The 14515-nt window shown below is 36.3% G+C and overlaps 1 long non-coding RNA gene across 2 annotated transcripts in view; it reads right to left on the bottom strand.

The window, feature by feature from the left end:
• Window positions 1-14515, bottom strand: part of LOC129659054 (uncharacterized) — an 86959-nt gene that overhangs the window by 44928 nt on the left and 27516 nt on the right. Inside the window, exons 2-4 of one of the 2 annotated variants that reach the window (XR_008717767.1) lie at window positions 6798-6901; window positions 6430-6472; window positions 3931-4845 (exon numbers count right to left, since the gene is read on the bottom strand). The exons of the other annotated variant lie outside the window; for it this stretch is intronic. This is a non-coding gene — a long non-coding RNA (uncharacterized LOC129659054). Of the gene's footprint in view, window positions 1-3930; window positions 4846-6429; window positions 6473-6797; window positions 6902-14515 lie in introns of those variants that run through there. 2 annotated transcript variants of the gene reach the window in all.

Genomic DNA, 14515 nt, shown 5'->3' with positions numbered 1-14515 from the left:
TAAAAATAAAATGAGATAAAAAGCAAAACTTATGTTCATATAAAAATGGAAATGAAAATTATGTTTATTATAATAGCCTATACATACTTGTTCATATCAGCTTTATTTGTAAAAGTTAAAAGCCAGAAACAATCTAGATGTCCTTCCAAGGTAAAGGATACAACAAACCATGTTATACCCATACAGTGGATACTACACAGCAATAAAAAGAAACAATCTAATGATGTATCAGCTATCTGGATGCATCTCAAGGCCATTATAATGAGTGAAAGAGCCAATCTTGAAATTTCTCTATATTATATTATTCCATTTGTACAATATCAAAATTACATAGGGACAGAAAACACAGCAGTGCTTAGGAATGGCCGTAGGGAGGAGGGTGAATGTGACTACTATTAACGGGTGACATGAAAGAGATCTCTGTGGTGATGGAATGGTTCTGTATTTTGGTCGTAGTGTTAACTCACATGAATCTACACATGTGAATACATGCTATTGGACAATCTGCACTTATTGTGCCAGTGTTCACTTCCTCAGCTTGATACTACACTATAGGTATATAATATAAAATATGAAACTGGGGAGAATGGGTGAAGGGTAGCTGAGCATGTACTATCTTCATAATTTCTTGAGAATCTATAATTATTTCAAAATAAAAAGTGTGAAAATTTTCTTCTGATCTTTGAGTTTTCTATAGTGAATATTTCTGATTATGAATAAAGTTTATTAATTTTGTTATTTAAGAGGAGTAGTAGTATGTAGAAACATTTTACAGATATTACCTTTCTTCCTTACTTCCTATTCTGGTTGTGACTCAACACAAGTGAAATAAAAGTAAATTTAAAATTCCATCATGGTATTAAGAAGTTGAAAATAATGTTAAGATCAAGTCTAAAATTTTGTTAAAACCTTCGGTGAAGATGAACTAAACTTGCTTTGGGGCAGGGTCTAATGCAAGAGTTACAGTGTTAAGTAACACAGATTTGGCCCCTGATCTCAAGAAGCTTGCACTACAGTGAGCAGAGAGAAAGTAAAAGGAAAAATTGAAACTAAATAAATGCTTGAAGATATTGGTACCATCAGTGAAGGAAGTGGGCTTCTCAGGTGGCACTTCCCTGGTGGCTCAAATGGTAGAGAATCTGCTTGCAGTGAGGGAGACCCACATTCGATCCCTGGGTTGGGAAGATCCCCTGGAGAAGGGAATGGCAACTTACTCCAGTATTCTTGCTTAGACAATTCCATGGACAGAGGAGCCTGGTGGGCTACAACCCATGGGGTCGCTAAGAGTCAGACACAACTGAGCAACTAACACACACACCCAAGAAGGAAGCAGAGAACTGACATATTAAGTAACAGTGAAGTTCTAATTCATAAAGGTTGCCAACGCAGAGAAGGCCTCTTGGGGCAGCTATTTAAGCTGAGACTTGAAGCAGTTGGCAACACATTAATAAATAAGAAGCTCTCTAGAACATTGAAAAGAATTCTGACTTTGCAGAATGTGGTTTTGCCACAATCAAGGGCACATATATATTTGGAACATATTTCTACTGGATACTATTCTAGCCTCTTCCTGGCACACAGAAGATACTTCATGTGTGTTGCATAAATTCCTGAGTATTAATTCCATGGCACATCACAACTAAGTCTTTTGCAAATAAGGAAAGATAATGAATAAACAAAGAGAATTTAAAATATGACCTCTATTTCAGCTGAAAAATTGAAATCTAAAATTTAAAACTATTTAATGTTCTCATAGAATTGTTTTAATTTATGTTTTCATGTTGACTCTTAGCCCCATCTCCACTTTATTATTATTATTTCAAAAGAATTCTATTCCTCTATGTTTTAACCCTGAACTTCAAATAGTCCCTGGTAAAGAAAAGGCATAATAGTTTCTAATGTGCCTTTTTTAATGAATTACAGTCTGCCTGATTAAAAAACAATGTGTAATGGTTACAGGGGACATTATTTAAAACTTAAAATATGATCCAATAATAGTAAAATTAGTATTCTAATTTATGTAACTGTGTACACTGTGAGAACATTATATGCCAAGTTGGCTGGGTTCCTCTCTCAGTCCCCTGCTTCCAGGCATCCTTTGTGATTGCTTCTGAGTCATCTGGTCCTAGTTCTAGAATCTAGACTGATGATAAATCACTGAGGTTCAAAAATGTTACCAAAAAAGGTATAAATCTAAAAGAACTGTAAGAGAGTTCAGTGGTAATATGAAAAAATAAGTATATATGAAATCATGGGAAACTTGTGAATATTGTAAAGCACTGTAGAAGTTAAAGATTCTTTCATTCAATAAAAATATTAGTTACTAAAAAAAAAAATGTTGCTCACTCAGCTTCTGACTTATTAAAGTGATGAGGCTTTTTCACGTCCAGCTTTAATGCCAACACTTAAAAATAATGGGTCCTTGTTCCTCCTGTTGCCAGTGGATATTTTTCTCAGTTTTACAGCAGTTCTCAGAGAGAAATACAGGCCTACTGTGCAGCTTTGTTTAACAGCTGGAAGGGAAAAAGCAGATTAAAATTCAATAAAGCTCGAGTAAGTTGTGCATCGACCTAAGTAATAACCTGATCAGTATTCATAATAGAATTACAAGCCTTGTTACCTCAGAGGGCTTATCTAATGGAGGGATTAGCATGTTCTGGAATTTCATTTCACAGTGTGGTGAGCCCACCACCCTGACACCACTGCTCAATCGTCAAATACAGCAAAAATGCAAATAAAAGTGTTACATGGGGGAAATGGGCAGAGTTTAGAACAAGTGGTGATGGGTTAGAGGTATTCATCTCAATTTTGAATTCTTCAATGTGTTGTGGCCAAAATTACCTCTTTATTCTTTTTTTTTTAACCTCTATTCTTGAATGTTTACAGACCTGTGTGATTTTCACTAGGTATCAAGAGTGTGGATGAGCTCAGCCTATGGATTACTCTAAAAGTGTAAGCACTTTAGAGAAATTCCTAATAAAACATAAAAGCAAAAACAAACCAGAAACTCAAGAGAGAAATAGAAAATAGAGTAAAAGAATCATTAAATGGCACTCTTAATCAAATATATTATTTAAACTAGACTGCAACGGCTGTTTGTATACATTTTTTTTCATGAACCAAAATTTTCCTTGACTATTGTGCATGCTTGTGTCAAGAAGAACCACAAAGGAAAAAGAAGGAAGTCAGGAGTACTGGCAGCATCCTTCCTAGTGTGACAGACTATCAATTCTAAAATTAACTGTTTTCATAAAATATGAATCTGTGCATTCCTAAATAATACCATGCATGCTCATAGTCTGCCTACACAATAATTGAGTATATATAAATTTTACAATCTTGGTTTATCATTTTTCCATGGTTGATGTTCCAGCAGTAATTTTTAAAGCAAAAATAAATCTAGAAACAAAGAAAAGTTATTTCTTATTTAATCTCCTAGATGATTTATAGGCTGCTGGGCAGTGCAATCAGAGTAAAAGCTCTCTCTTTCTCTGAGGCATTTAACAGAGTATACTTTTAAAGACAAACTATGATCTATTGAAGTCACTTTAGTACAGACAAAATACTGTCTTTTCTAACTTCCCTGCTTCATAGCCAGTTAATGACTGGTTATGGTCAATTATAGAACATAGTATAGTTAGTATAAAGACACAGAGATTAAAAGTATATGTGTGTGTGTGTGTGTATACCTGTGCACAAGTCTCTGCTATAGCTATTTATATTCTTTGAGAGAAAGTACAATTTAAGGCCCACAGACTACAGATCTCAGGGAACACATCTATAGCTCTAAAAAAAAGAAAAAAACGAGGTTTATTGACTTACTGCCAGGATAAGATACATATCATAAGAATGAGGCATTAGAGTGACGCTGATAAGGTTTAGACTTGTGCTACATGATTCTAAGAAGGGATAAGGGCTGATTTGGATGGGATGCTATCAAGAACTGGGGGCAGTTCAGCAATTCAGTGTCTTATTTATGTTTATAATGTGAGACTGTGAAGAGAGAATGAGGATATCATTGGTAAAAAGACAGAAATTACTCAGAAGAAAAGATGATTAGTCATTTTGTGCCTGAGAGGTAGCCTTGGGTATATTCTTTTAAAAACATTATGTTCTGTTGTCCTTGCCCCAATCTTTTTGGAATCAGTCTTGATATTTTCTTAGGAATATCATCGTCTCAACAAGTACCATGTTACAAAACAATTCTCTTTATTTTATTGCAGTACTTGTCCATATCCACGAGTCACAGACTGTAACCAGAAAAAGCCTAACAATTACAGGTTATACAATTGGTTTTGCAAAAGAGGAACTAAGTAAGATGCTTCTTAATATTAAAGCAAACCCTCCAAACAACTGGAAAGAGTGAAAATATTTTTTCTAACTCTGTTTCACCAACCTGAAGAAAATCATTTAGTTTTCTAAGATTCAGTGTTCTATTTCAGGAAATTAGGATGATTAATCGATTTAGTCATATTTCACAGGGTTAAAATAAAGAATTGACAATATAAAGAATCAATATAGTAATGATTTTGCTTGTTGAAATAATAACATAGTAAGCATTTATATGTTGTTCCAAGTGCTTTACATATATTAAAATGCTCTAAGTAGTTTATATATATTAATCCACTTAATATGGATAATATTTTTCCCCCCAATGAGAGGCTAAGTAACTTGCAAGATCACACTGTTAAGTGGCAGAAATGCTATTCAGATCAAAGTTGCTGTCTCCCGAGTCCTTGCTTGTAGAGGATACAGATAAATGGAGTTCACCTTAAAAGCAGTGTTAAAGGTACTTGTGTCTGGGGCTTCTGTCCATGTGATTCACTTCCAGTGATGGATATGGTGCTGCAGTCATAAAGCTGGCCTTAGTTTTTAGAGTACAGAGAAATATCCAACTATTTGTTCAACTCAGCAACAACAAAACTTAAACTTAAGTGTGTGAATCCAATAACAGTCTCTTTAATATATGAATAGTCACATATTTGGGAAATTTGTTATAGCTCCTCAGTTTACAGAGTAAAATAGTAATTTTTTTTCCTAATGCTCTTTCTTTACAATTTTTTCTACTCAGCCAACTCTATTCTTTAAACAAAATTTTATAGATTTTTCTTTTCAGCACATGTGCTACCAAAGCAAACACAGATTTTTCTTATAATTACATTTAAGTAAATTTGAATCCCAAATTATATTATAACCCATAACAAGCATTATAGGAATTTAATTGTTCTTTCATCCTCATAAAATAATCCAATATATTTTTTGATCAAGAAAATTAGAATAATATGGTGCTACTCTATAATAAATGATCACTGAGCACCCAAGATATGCTGCAGAATTATTCTAGATCCAGAAGAGTCACCAAAGTAGACACAAAGCCTCATAAACTGGGTTTGAGGGAAGAAGGAGAAAGAGATGGATAAACAAAATGGTATTCCTAGTGTATTTAATACTGGGTGGGGGTTGGGAGGACTGGGGGTGGGCAGATCAGTTTTTAGAATCCTCATTTTATAATAAAATTATTTTCAGTAACAATCATGACACGAAATTAACAAAATAATGGCTTGAGAAGGCAGTAAAAGTCTTCTTCTGTTGAAATACATATGTGTATATAAAGCAATGCCATAATAAGACAAACAATAATATCACAGTACAAAAAGGAAAAGCAAAGTATTAGATTAATACTTCTTAATTACACTAATGATTTTTTTTTAATAAAATGAGAAAAAATTACATCTATATTTTGGTCTGTTATAGTGATGAATAATAACAGTACGGTTTAATAATTAAAAAGAGCAGTGATTTTTAAAAAGTAGTTTTAATTTTAAAAGACATTATTCAAATTTAATATTTTATTACTGAAATATTAAAAACAATTTTAAACTGATATTTACCAAATAAAAATATTACATCTTGGATCTTGTACTCTCTTTCATTGTTTTAATTATATATATAAGAAATAACCAAGTGGTCACATAGAATGGCTTAACTGAAGTGACCCAAAATTTTTTTCATTTTTACAGTAACTCCCATTGTTTGTTTTGAATTTCATCTTTACATTTAGGAATGCACACTATCAACTGGGGTTGGAGACAGGAATTACAACCAAAGTTAATTTGAATGGTTCTAAACCATTATAAGCTTAGACTCTAGATGAGTATGTTTGTTGAGTCCACATATAACTGGCAATTCTCCAAATAAGCTGATATATAAAATGTTTTTGAAAAGATGAGTAATAAAATATGCTAATCTCAGGTTTTTATATTTATCTTATTAAAATGGAAAACCAATACCATTGTTTAGAGCTTTTATCAGAGAAGAATAACTTATCACTTTTTAAGAATCAATTTTTTAAAGAATTTCTGGTGCACTGTGACATTAAAAGTAAGACTGATGTTTAGTTTATTACTGATTTTGGATTATAACACTTACCCTCCTTATTGGACCTAGGCAAACTACTCTCCTATTTTGGCACCTGGTAAGCCATGGGAGGGTGAGAAAGAATGATATAATAAAAAAGAGTAATTTTAATTAGTCTACTCTTTGAGTTGAAATCACAGATCAAAATAAATGCTTTTTATTCAGACTGACTCTGAAAGAAATCTGAATTTTAAAATTAATTTAATTTTATTTGTGATAAATCAAAATTCTGAATTGAAATTGAAAACCATCTAAGTAAGGAATTTAAAATTAAATTAAATTTAAAACCTAACAGCAGACTTGATTTAAATTATTTTAATTTACATTAAATTAAAATTCAGAAGCATCTGAAATGAATCAGAATTAGTCATAATATTCACCTCATATATGAAATGCTGAAATTTTGATTTCCAACGAGCTGTAATCAGGTTCTGCTGACTTGATAGCAATTTGCAGAACTGTTTGATCCAAAAGATCAAAAAGCCTAAAATAAGATAACAGAAGTAAATGTGGTGGGAAGAAATTATAACGGGTCCAGTGATTAATGTCTCCAATGAGATTTACATTATCTTCAAATATGAAACTGTGGGTTATAGAGAGGATAAAAAAATAATAAACTGAATATATTTCTATTGAAATGATAAAAATCTGATCATTTATGATGGAACATATTTTTCTAAATACATCTCCATCAGAGTAGCTGTCCCTCTGCTAGCTGAACCTTGTTCATCACTACAGTGGTGTGAGGGTCCATGAACCTCTAAATGCTCCTGGCACAACTCCCTTGGTCCATATTATCTACTTCATCACTAGAATTTTCTTGAGCGAAAAGTTGCAATTTGACAAGGAAGTTGTAATTAGAACCTATCTTTTATACTCTTTAAAGAGACCATCAGGAAAATTCCACTGAGTCTACCTCTGTTTATGTCATTCACTACCTGCAAGTCAAGGCCCCAGCTTTTATCCCTTGTGCTCTATTTACCCTCTAATCTGATTCAAGACCCATATATCTCCGGTGTTTCAAACCTTTTGCTATTCTCTCTGAATTTATGGTATGTTACAAACAAAACTCCCAAATGGTTAACCTCCTTTCAAATCCAGAGCACCTTCCTGCTCCAGAAGACTCCCAGCCCCTGGGCTAGACATGTGTGGAGGAATATCTGCCCAGTCATTGGAGACTTCTCTTGACATTAGTGGATATATATAGTAAATTCATTAAAGAAAAAAAGTAATCATAATATACTTTTTCAACTTTATACTGTCCACTCAACATATGTACACACACACACATATATTATATACTTACATATACACATACACATGCAAAGATGGGGAAAATAAAGGAGAGAAACAGTATGGACCTAACAAGAGCAGAAGATATTAACAAGAGGTGGCAAGAATACACAGAAGAACTATACAAAAAAAGATTTTAATGACCCAGATATCCACAATGGTGTGATCAAACACCTAGAGCCAGACATCTTGGAGTGTGAAGTCAAGAGGGCCTTAGGAAACATCACGACCAACAAAGCAAGTGGAGATGATGGAATTCCAACTGAACTATTTCAAATCCTAAAAGATGATGATGTAAAAGTGCTGCACTCAAGCGCCAGCACATTTGGAAAACTCAGCAGTGGCCACAGAACTGGCAAAGATCAGCTTTTATTCCAACCCCCAAAAAAGGTAATGCTAAAGAATGTTCAAACTACTGCACAACTGAAATCATTTCACACGTTAGCAAGGTAACACTCAAAATTCTCCAAGCCAGGCTTCAACAGTATGTGAACTGTGAACGTCCAGATGTTCAAGCTGGATTTAGAAAAGGCAGAGGAACCAGAGATCAAATTGCCAATATCCGTTGGATCATAGATAAAGCAAGAGAATTCCAGAAAAATATCTACTTCTGTATCATTGACTACACTAAATCCTTTGACTGTGTGGATCACAACAAACTGTGTACAATTCTTCAAGAGATGGGAATAACAGACCATCTTATCTGCCTCCTGAGAAATCTGTATGCATTCCAGAAGCAACAGTTAGAAATGGACATGGAACAATGGATTGCTTCCAAATTGGAAAAGGAGTGCATCATGGGTGTATATTGTCACCCTGCTTATTTAACTTATATGCAGAGTACATCAGGCAAAATGCTGGACTGGAAGAAGCATAAGCTGGAATCAGGATTTCTGGGAGAAATATCAACAACCTCAGATACGCAGATGACATCACCCTTATGGCAGAAAGTGAAGAGGAACTAAAGAGCCTCTTGATGAAAGTGAAAGAAGAGAGTGAAAATGCTGACTTAAAACTCAACATTCAAGAAACTAAGATCATGGCATCTGGTCCCATCACTTCATGGCAAATAGATGAGGAAACAATGGAAACAGTGACAGGCTTTATTTTCTTGGGTTCTAAAATCACTGCAGATGATGACTGCAGCCATGAAATTAAAAGACACTTGCTCCTTGGAAGAAAAGCTATGACAAACCTAGATAGCATATTAAAAAGCAGATAACATTACTTTGCTGACAAAGGTCCATATAGTCAGTTATGTTTTTTTTGAGTAGTCATGTATGGATATGAGAGTTGGACCTTAAACAAAACTGAGCACCGAATAATTGATGATTTGAACTGTGTTGCTGGAGAAGACTCTGAGAGTCCCTTGGACTGCAAGGAGATCAAACTAGTTAATCCTGAAGGAAATTATCCTGAATATTCATTAGAAGGACTGACGCTGCAACTGAAGCTCTAATTCTTTGGCCACCTGATGCAAAGAGTCGACACATTAGAAAAGACCCTGATGCTGGGAAAGACTGAAGACAGGAGGAGAAGGGGACGACAGAGGACGAGATGATTGGACGGCATAACTGACTCAATGGACATGAGTTTTGAGCAAGCTCCAGGAGATGGTGAAGGACAGAAAAGCCTGGTATGCTGCAGTCCATGGGGTCACAAAGAGTCAGACTGAGCAACTGAACTCAATGACACATACACAATATATACAGTTGGCCAAAAAGTTTGCAATATATCAGGGAAAAACCCAAAAAACTTTTCAGTCAACCCAATATTCTATATTGTTTTAAAATCTTTATCCTGTTAACTAAACCCTCTTTGTGCATTTTTATGAAAAGAAAAACTATGAGATCATTTAAATTAAAAACATTAAGTCACAGAGATTAAGATTTAAGAGGAAATTTTCCCACAAATAGTGCCTTAGATATATCTAAAACACATACACACACAGATAGATACATACATTATATCAATAAAGAAGGTTTCAGTTTACAGTTGGTGCACCAAAGACCTAGAACAGCTCATTAACACAGATTATTATATTATCTACTTACATAACTATTTAAAGGCATCTCCAAGTTTTATAGCACTTACTAGTTTGACTATAAGTTTATGTTAAAAACAGTCTGCTATTTATCAGAACTTTTGCAAAGAATTTTCAGTTCCTGACCTATAAGTTTTGATTCATTTAATACAGAATTAATGTTGCTAAATCAATTTTAATAAGATTTAAATACAGACTCTCTAGGGCATTAATTCTCAAATACGATTTGAGGGAATGAGAGGGTCTCACAAGCCCTTTCCCTGGAGGAGGGCATGGCAACCCACTACAGTATTCTTGCCTGGAGAATCCCAAGGACAGAGGAACCTGGTGGGCTACAGTCTAAGAGTCACAAAGAGTTGGACACGACTGAAGTGACACTCACAAGCCTTTTCATGGGTCTTAAAAAGTCCTTTCTTCTCTAACTATATACCTATGTGAGGCCACATTTTTTTCATATATTTTGTTTAAAGTAACATATTGCATAAAATGAATGCTGAAGCAGATACAAGAATTTAATTGTATCCCATAAGCCAGGCTTTAAAAAGATTTGCAAAAATACAAAGGCATTCCACTCTTCTATTATTTGTTTTGGAATATCAGTTCAGTTCAGTCGCTCAGTCGTGTCTGACTCTTTGCGACCCCATGAATCGCAGCACACCAGGCTTCCCTGTCCAAAACCAACTCCTGGAGTTCACTCAGACTCACGTCCATCGAGTCAGTGATACCATCCAGGAATCTCATCCTCTGTCTTCCCCTTCTCCTCCTGCCCCCAATCCCTCCCAGCATCAGAGTCTTTTCCAATGAGTCAACTCTTCGCATGAGGTGGCCAAAGTACTGGAGTTTCAGCTTTAGCATCATTCCTTCCAAAGAAATCTCAGGGCTGATCTCCTTCAGAATGGACTGGTTGGATCTCCTTGCAGTCCGAGGGACTCTCAAGAGTCTTCTCCAATACCACAGTTCAAAAGCATCAATTTTTTGGCGCTCAGTTTTCTTCACAGTCCAAATCTCATATCCATACATGACCACTGGAAAAACCATAGCCTTGACTAGACGAACCTTTGTTGGCAAAGTAATGTCTCTGCTTTTCAATATGCTATCTAGGTTGGTCATAACTTTCCTCCCAAGGAGTAAGCGTCTTTTAATTTCATGGCTGCAGTCACCATCTGCAGTGATTTTACAGTCCAAAAAAATAAAGTCTGACACTGTTTCTACTGTTTCCCCATCTATTTCCCATGAACATAGCTATTTCTATAAACATAATCTGTTAATCTTTAATGAGTTTATTATTTTTATTTTAAAATAAATATTTTAAAAAAGAAATGAGTGCTAAGTTTGATTAATTCAGTCATCTTTAAGGTGATATATTTTCTCTTTTAAGCTATTAATGTGATTAATTTCTATTAATGTAATTTCTTATTGTTTAATATTTATTCAATGAGACATTATCTTTATTTGGGGGTAAAATCTAATTAACTATTTAAAATTATTTTTTATAGCTTGTTGGATTTGATTTACTAGTATCTTAGAATGTGGGCAGCTTAATTTCTGTTGGCAATTTTTTCCTCACTTAGGTGGCAAGTGGATGAAGGGTAGAAGAAATGTGCTGACAAATATGAGTAATCCATTTACCTTCTTTGGCCACATCTAACCTGTGCTGAGAAAAGGAGAGATATAAGCATCTGAATGCAGAGTTCCAAAGAAGAGCAAGGAGAGATAAGAAAGCCTTCCTCAGCTATCAATGCAAAGAAAAAGAGGAAAACAACAGAATAGGAAAGACCAGAGATCTCTTCAAAAAAAAGGGAACATTTCATGCAAAGATGGGCTCAATAAAGGACAGAAATGGTATGGACCTAACAGAAGCAGAAGATATTAAGAAGAGGTGGCAAGAATACACAGAAGAACTGTACAAAAAGATCTTCATGACCAAGATAATCACGATGGTGTGATCACTCACCTAGAGCCAGATATCCTGGAATGTGAAGTTAAGTGGACCTTAAAAAAGGTCCACTTAACTTCATATTCCAAAGCTAGTGGAGGTGATGGAATTCCAGTTGAGCTATTTCAAATCATGAAAGATGATGCTGTGCAAGTGCTGCACTCAATATGCCAGCAAATTTGGAAAACTCAGCAGTGGCCACAGGACTGGAAAAGGTCAGTTTTCATTCCAATCCCAAAGAAAGGCAATGCCAAAGAATGCTCAAACTACCACACAATTGCACTCATCTCACATGCTAGTAATGTAATGCTCAAAATTCTGCAAACCAGGCTTCACCAATATGCGAACTGTGAACTTCCAGATGTTCAAGCTGGTTTTAGAAAAGGCAGAGGAACCAGAGATCAAATTGCCAACATTGGCTGGTTCATTGAAAAAGCAAGAGAGTTCCAGAGAAACATCTATTTCTGCTTTCTTGATTATGCCAAAGCCTTTGACTGTGTGGATCACAATAAACTGTGGAAAATTCTGAAAGAGATGGGAATACTAGACCACCTGACCTGACTCTTGAGAAACCTATATGCAGGTCAGGAAGCAACAGTTAGAACTGGACATGGAACAACAGACTGGTTCCAAATAGGAAAAGGAGTACATCAAAGCTGTATACTGTCACCCTGCTTATTTAACTTCTATGCAGAGGACATCATGAGAAATGCTGGGCTGGAAGAATCACAAGCTGGAATCAAGATTGCCGGGAGAAATATAAATAACCTCAGATATGCAGATGACACCACCCTTATGGCAGAAAGTGAAAAGGAACAAAAAAGCCTCTTGAGAAAGTGAAAGAGGAGAGTGAAAAGGTTGGCTTAAAGCCCAACATTCAGAAAACGAAGATCATGGCATCTGGTCCCATCACTTCATGGCAAATAGATGGGGAAACAGTGGAAACAGTGTCAGATTTTATTTTTTGGGGGCTCCAAAATCACTGCAGATGGTGACTGCAGCCATGAAATTAAAAGACGCTTACTCCTCGGAAGGAAAGTTATGACCAACCTAGATAGCATATTCAAAAGCAGAGACATTACTTTGTCAACAAAGGTCCATCTAGTCAAGGCTATGGTTTTTCCAGTGGTCATGTATGGATATGAGAGTTGGACTGTGAAGAAAGCTGAGCACTGAAGAATTGATGCTTTTGAACTGTGATGTTGGAGAAGGCTCTTGAGAGTCCCTTGGACTGCAAGGAGATCCAACCAGTCCATCCTGAAGGAGATCAGCCTTGGGTGTTCTTTGGAAGGAATGATGCTAAAGCTGAAACTCCAGTACTTTGGGCACCTCATGTGAAGAGTTGACTCACTGGAAAAGACTCTGATGCTGGGAGGGATTGGGGGCAGGAAGAAAAGGGGACGACAGAGCATGAGATGGCTGGATGGCATCACTGACTCGATGGATGCGAGTCTGAGTGAACTCCGGGTGTTGGTGTTGGACAGGGAGTCCTGGTGTGCTGCGATTCATGGGGTCGCAAAGAGTTGCATATGACTGAGTGACTGAACTGAACTGAACTAAACCTGTGCTACTTCTAAACCTTTGCCTTTGAAGACAAAAGAAGAGGGCAGCAGAGATGAGATGGATAGATAGCCTCACCAACACAAAGGACATCAATTTGAGCAAACTCTGGGAGATAGGGGCTTCCAGGTGGTGCTAGTGGTGGAGAATCTGCCCCTCAATGCAGGAGACCCAAGAGAGACGCAGGTTCAATCTCTGGGTTGGGAATGTTCCCTGCAGGAGGAAATGGCAACCCACTGTAGGATCCTTGCCTGGGAAATCCCATGGACAGAGGAGCTTGGCGGGCTATAGTCCATGGGATCATGAAGAGTCAGACATGACTTAGTGACTGAATGACAACAAGAAACCTATACTATTAACCTTTGAGCAGATGAGAGCTTCCCAGTTCCTGTTACACGAGCTCGGCTAGATATTTTCTTTGAATTAGAATTCCTTTTCTTAAATTATTGTCCTGAAGTATTTGAACGGGAGAGCTGAAGTGTGACCTCAGAGATAGAGAAGAAATTTGTTCTTCTCCCCTCTGTTCTCACTGTACTGAGCACAGGCCACGCCCACGGGCGTGCACATTCATTGCCTAAGGAAGATCCCACCCCGGGTAGTTAAAAGCCTAGTGTCCTTAGGCTCCTGTTAAATATGTTGTCCTCCCCTCCTTTGTGTCATTGGGGAAAGAATTTGTGTTCTTGAAGCTATCCAGTGACTTGACAATTTTTACCAAGGAAGGAAAATAACCGAGTTGCTAGGAGGTGGGGAATGGAGAGTTACTTTAAAAGATGGCTGCTGTTTGAGAGGTTACCTAAGAGGCAATAAACAGTCCTCTTAGGAAGAGAATTGTGTTGTTCTTGTTTATGCAAGGTCAGTCCTCCTTGGGAAGAGCCAACAGGAAGAAACAGTAGACAAGAGTAGTTAAATTGCTCTGTATAACAAAATATTTGGAAATTTAAACTGGCAGACTGAGAGACAAAGGATTTGATGGCTAAGGGAGGCTCTCTTGAAAAGAGGGGATTCTGAATGAGTTAGAAAAGAAGAACCCCAAGCGAAGGTATAGATATCAAGGAGAAAGACAGAAATGTCCATTGACATATTTCTTCTTTAGGAATGGCAAAATGACTTGAATAGTTAGGTCAAACGCGAGTTCTAGGTTGTTTTCAAGGCTGGGCTCTGACCAGTGTCGTCTTATCCAAAAGGCAGGCTAAGGATGTGCTTAAAGCAATCTTTAAAGAAATGATTATTCAAAGAACATAATCTTAAAGAATTAAGTATGCCAT

This window comes from Bubalus kerabau, chromosome 8 (genome assembly GCF_029407905.1).
Source record: "Bubalus kerabau isolate K-KA32 ecotype Philippines breed swamp buffalo chromosome 8, PCC_UOA_SB_1v2, whole genome shotgun sequence".
Lineage (NCBI taxonomy): Eukaryota > Metazoa > Chordata > Mammalia > Artiodactyla > Bovidae > Bubalus > Bubalus kerabau.
This window is presented reverse-complemented; position numbering and strand designations above follow the sequence as displayed.